The following is a 6,417-nucleotide window of genomic DNA, read 5'->3' as shown; positions in this document are numbered from 1 at the left end:
GGGAGTGTAGGGAAGTGGGGGGCGGTATGGGGGACTTTTGGGATAGCATTGGAAATGTAATTGAGGAAAATATGTAATAAAAAAAAAGAAATCTTAAAAAAAAAGAAAAGAAATATATTCAAAGGCCCTTAAAAAAAAAAAAGAAAGAAAGAAATTCTACCTCACCTCAGTAAGAATAAAAAAAAAAAATACTATATACAGTGCTGTACAATTCTGATTTCAAATATCTCAGTTTTCAGTCAAATCCTATTTATCCTTCAAGTTCTAGTGCAAAGTTTCTAAATAAGTCTTCATGACTGTGCATGTACTCTCTGGCCTCTGTAGTCCCATGTATCTTAAATGCTAGCTATCATACCACATACATCTAGTTAAAGACCAATCATATTTTAGAGAAATGCCACATTTTCTCTACCATATTTTAAACTGTTTCAACTATAAAAATAAGGGTATTTTTTTTCCTAACAGTGCCTAACGCAGTCAGTAATTTACACATAGCAAATTATTCACCAAGAGAAAATAAAAGATCTTTAATTCTGAAAACCAGGAATTTTCCCTTTATAGATATTTTGTACATTATGTATCTACAGATTTAACTTTGTGATAACTTTAATCTTCTTTAAAGTACTACAATTTAAGCTGGGAGTCTCTTCAGGTGTTGTTTTCAGTCTTTCTCTAGCCTTCTCAGTTACTACGTTGCTACAAACACTGCCAAGACTCTTGAAAAAGTCATCAATCTGTTTTCTATGGTTTGCAAAGTAAAAATATAGGGAAGCCAAATTTCCTTTACATTATGCCTTGTGTCACAGTATGGAAGCATTTAATAACCCTAATTTTTTTCACTTAACACAATACTTTAATCTCATATCTTTGGTTTAGCAGATCAATCAGTACATGATTCCTCTTATGGACAAATGATATCCTATTATGTGATTCACTAGATTTCATTTATCAGTTTGTTTTAGTTGGGGTTACTATTGCTGTGATTAAGTACTGTGAACAAAGCAAGTTGAGGAGAAAAGAGTTTACTGAGCTTGTATTCCCACATCATAATTCATCATCAATAAAAGTCAGGACAAGAACTCAAAGAGGAAAAGAACCTGAAGACAGGAGTTGGTGCAGAGGCCATGGAGGGCTACTACTTACTCACTTGCTACTCATGGCATCCTCAGCCTGTGTTCTTATATGACTCAAGACCACGAGCCCAAGGGTAGCACTACACACAATGGTCACCTTCCCCACTAATTACTACTTAAGAAAATGCCCTATAGGCATGTATAACCTGATCTTAGGTAGGCATTTTCTTCTGTTAAGGCTTCCTCCTCTTATGACTATATAGACTGTCAAGTTTACATGAAACTAGCTAGCATACATTTCATCAGTGGATAACTACTTGGGTTGTTTCTACTTTGAAATTATTGTAAATAACAGTGTTGTGAGCATTTGGTACAAAATTTTACTTAAATATATCTTTAAATTTACCTGCATATTTACCCAGAAGTGGGATTGCTGGATCATGTGGTAATTAACATATTTGAAATGTTGAGGTACTGTTGAATTGTTTTGCATAACAGATGAGCCATTTTACATCTTCAAGGCTTTATGCTTTCTATTTTTATTCATTATTGCCAATATTTGCAGTTTCTCAAATTATTAAGTAAAAGTCAATATAGCATATGTGAATTGGTATCATATTATTGTTGTTATTTTTATTACCCTCATGATCAGTACTGTTAAGTATCATTTTAATATATGTTAGCCACTGTGATTTTTTTGGCAAAATATATATTCTAGTTCTTTGTTCATTTTCAATTGCGTTGTCTCTTTGTTGTTTTGTTGTAAGACTTTCTAAAATATTTGTTTTATATAAATTAGATTTTGTCTTTGAAAATTTCATAGACAATGAAATTTATATATTCTTTCCATCAGTCTCTCATCTTCCTCTCACCCTGGTCAGTTCCCTTTTCTTCTTTCAAATATCCATCCACATTCATTCTTTCTGTTGTCTCTTGTCATTGAGTTTAACCAAGGCCAGTGGTGTGATGTTGTGTTTGGTAGGTTCAGCAGTGAGTACACAACTAAATATAGTGACCTTCTATCTCCCCCAAATTTCAGTAATGAAGGAAGGACTACAGAACCAGGAACCCCACCAGAATAACTAATTTCTTTGGACAGGTACAGTCTTGAGAAGGCAGCTACCTATATTTTCTATGGGTTATAATAACTATTTCTGGCCTAGAATACAGAATTTTTCAGTTCTTCTACCTTTTAGCTCTTCCATGCTCCCTATTCTGAGATATTGTCTGTGCCTGAGAGCGGAAAGTATACATGTCTTCTCCAGTGTCAGCAGCCTGGGTTACTCAGCAAGACCTTTCCAAGAGGAGGAGGAGGAGGAGAAAGAGGAGGAGGAAGTAGAGGAGGAGGCGGACAGGGAGGAAGAAGAAAAAAAGAGCAAGGGAAAGAGAAAAGAGGAGAGGGAAGAGGAAGGAAAAGGGGGAGGATGAAAAAGAGGAAGAGGAAGAGGGAGGAGGAGAAGGAGTGCTGGAGATATGGGTCATAGGTAAGAGCACTAGCTGCTCTTCCAATAGTTTGGTTCCCAGCACTGTCATAGTGGTCAAAACTATCTGTCATTCTATTTCCAGGGGATGTTATGCCTTCTGACCTTCTCGGGTACCAGGCATGGTCATGGTATACAGACTTACATGCTTCAAAGTACCCATCCATACAAATTAGAATACAAATAAATAATTTGACAAAGATATTAGAAAGGCAAAACTACACCCTCTAAGAAGTAATATAGCCAAACCGAACACTGAGTCCTGCACTGAGTTTAGTTTGGGGTTGTTAATAATAGTTTCAGAGATTTTGATGAAGAGGGAATTATTTAGTCAGAATCACTTGGATAGTTATATCATTTGGAATAAAGTTATACAATTTTATAACTATACCTAGATATTATTGATTCAAATCTATCAAATATGTGAAAAAAGGCTGAATTCCCCTCAAGTTTGCCTTTTAGAGGATAAGTGCCACCAGTGGATGCCTGGACACAGGTCATTATACCTGATCCCTGATTTTCTTCCTAACAAAACTTTCTTGTTGTTATTTCATTTTTAAAATCCATAACATTGAATTTTGTCTCATTTATTTTGATGTTCCCTAATTGCATTGAGTGATATTTTGTCATTTTCATTGCGCATATCTCAAATTTCCTTGCTTACATGGATGTTTAAATATCGTATTGCTTTTGATGATATTGTAACTAGAATTACTTCCTTAACATTATTTTTATTTTTGATTTCTTATGTATATTGATCTTGTATCTTGCACATTTGCTATTAATATTCATAGAACTTTTATGAATTTTCTCTGTGTCTACTTATGTGAATAAATACTGTTTCCCTTCCTCCTTTCTAGTTTTCATGACTGTAATTCTGGTTTTTGAAATCTAATTGCCAGATGATACATTTTTAAAACATATATCATAAATGCTTGTTGTTATGGCACCTGTGATACTCTAATAATGGCACTGGAGAGTATGGAACAGGTGGATTGCCTAGGTTTGAGGCAATCTAGAAGGATAGGATGAGATCCTCTCCTAAAACAAAAGTCTTCCATTAAAAACTAATTTTTAGTGCAAATGAAAATGACCCTGGGATTCCACCTCACACCCTTCAAAATGGCTAAGATCAAAAAAATGAAGTGATAGCAGATGCTGGCGAGGATGTGGAGAAAGGAACACTCCTCCATTGCTGGTGGGATTGCAAGCTGGTACAACCACTCTGGAAATCAGTTTGGCGGTTCCTCAGAAAATTGGACATAGTTCTACTGGAAGATCCAGCAATACCTCTCCTGGGCATATACCCAGAAGATGTTCCAACTGGTAAGAAGGACACATGCTCCACTATATTCATAGCTGCACTATTTATAATATCCAGAAGCTGGAAAGAACCCAGATGTCCCTCAACAGAGGAATGGATGCAGAAACTGTGGTATATTTACACAATGGAATACAACTCAGATAAATATTGTTAAATATTTATTGATATTTAATATTGATAAATAAATATTAAAAACAATGCCTTCATGAAATTTGCAGGCAAATGGATGGAATTAGGAAATATCATACTGAGTGTGGTAACTCAGTCACAAAAGAACACAGATTGTATGCACTCACTGATAAGTCATTATTAGCTCAAAAGCTCGGAACATCCATGATACAACTCATAGACCAAAGGAAGCTCAAGAAGAAAGACCAAAGTCTGGATGCTTCAGTGCTTCTTAGAAGGGAGAACAACATACTCACAGTAGAAAATATGGAGACAAAGTGTGGAGCAGAGACTGAAGGAAAGGCCATCCACAGACTGTCCCACCTGGGGATCCATCCCATATATGGTCACCAAACCTGAACACTATTGCAGATGCCAGGAAGTGCTTGCTCTCAGGAGCCTGATATAGCTGTCTCCTGAGAGACTCTGCCAGAGCTTGACAAATACAGAGGCAGATGCCAACCATTGGACTAAATGCTGAGTCGCTGCTAGTGGATTTGGAAAAGGGACTGAAGGAGCTGAGGGGGTTTGCAGCCTCTTAGGGGCAGCAACAGTGTCACCCGACCAGATCCCCAATGGACTGGACCACCCACGAAAGACTACACATGGAAGGACCCATGGCTCTGGCCTCCTATGTAGCATAGGATGGCCTTGTTGGACATCATTGAGAAGACTGGCCCTTGGTCCTGTGGGGGTTGGATGCACCAGTGTAGGGGAATGCCAGGGCGGGAAGGCAGGAGTGGGTGGGTGGGTGGGAGAGCACCCTCATAGGGACAAGGGGAGAAGGAGGGTAAGAGGATAGGGGGTGTCCAGTAGAGAGACCTAGAAAGGGGATAACAGTTAAACCATAACTAAAGAAAGTATCCAAATAAAAAAAATAATTTTTAGGCTAAATGCATTTTCTAATAATGAAAACAAAAAGCCTCTATAACATTATTGAACTATTAGTTTTCTGTAAGTAGATTTCCCAGCCACTTATACTATAACTGAGATTAACATCTATAAATAACTGAATCTTTTTACTTGTCCTTTTAATTTACTTTACTTCTTTCATTTATTCATGTTTAATACCAGAACTCACTTTACTGTCCAGGTTAACCTCAATGTGCTACTTCAACTTCAAGAGACTCTGTAACTGCAGTTAGAATGTCATGTCAAGCAGTCTATCTGGCCGGGCAGTGGTGGCGCATGCCTTTAATCCCAGCACTTGGGAGGCAGAGGCAGGTAGATCTCTTTGAGTTCGAGGCCAGCCTGGTCTACAGAGTGAGTTCCAGGACAGCTAGTGCCACACAGAGAAACCCCCGTCCCGAAAAACAAAACAAACAAACAAACAAAAACAAAAACAAAAAAGCAGTCTGATTAATTACAACTTATCTCCAATGTTTCTTCCATATGCCAGATAGTAAGCTGTCTAAGAATGATTATATAGAAAATTAATACTACATTTGTGATTTTAAATTATGAGATAATTTCAAGGAGCAGGAGAGATGAGAAAGTAGTTAAAATCGTTGGTTGTTCTTTCAAAGAAGTTAAGTTTGATTTCAGTACCAATATGGTTGCTCAAAACCATCTGTAACTCAAGTCTCTCAGGTTTGGACACGCTTGACTGGCCTCTGATTTTTCATTATGTGACTAAATGAGTAAACTTAATTTCCTATTTACCATTGTCAAGGGAATATTTTCAGTACTTCCAGAAGGAGCTTGGCAACAAATGATCTTTTCTAAGTGAATTTTAAGAAGTGAATTTAGTATGTTTTTCTACCTTTTGTTCCCTAATATATCATTTTCAACATGGTTATCCATAAGTATTTCAAATCAGCTACATGCCAGATTCCTGATAGATTGAAATCATTTTATTTTATAAAAAATTAGCAAGGCAATGAAGCTTTGGGTGAAGAAAAATGTGATGTTTGTATAGGCAAACAAACCTTTGAATATCAAAACATCTTGAAATTACACATTATCGAATCATTAAATTATAGTTATAAATAAACAATTCTACCCAGGTGGTAATGCCTTTAATTGTAGCATGTGGGAGGCAGAGACAGGTAGATCTCTATGAGTTAGCCCAGACCAAACTATAGAGAAATTCCAGGACAGGAAAGGCTACACAGAGAAAAATCTGTCTTTAAAAACAAACAAGCACAAGTCCCTTCCGGTCCACTCGAGCACAGGGGGTGCCTTGCCAGAGGAGTCTCTGGACACTTGCAAGGACCCGCACAGGATTCCCCATGGGATCCTAAGACCTCTGGTGAGTGGAACACAGCTTCTGCTCCAATCTAATCGCACAGAACCTGAGACTGCATTAACTAGGGAAGAAGGCAATCCAGCCTGAGCTGGGGCACAAGTCCCTTCTGGTCCACTCGAGCAC

Source organism: Mus caroli, chromosome X, assembly GCF_900094665.2.
Source record: "Mus caroli chromosome X, CAROLI_EIJ_v1.1, whole genome shotgun sequence".
Taxonomy (NCBI): domain Eukaryota; kingdom Metazoa; phylum Chordata; class Mammalia; order Rodentia; family Muridae; genus Mus; species Mus caroli.
The sequence above is the reverse complement of the archived record's forward strand: the minus strand, read 5'-3'. Positions refer to the sequence as shown.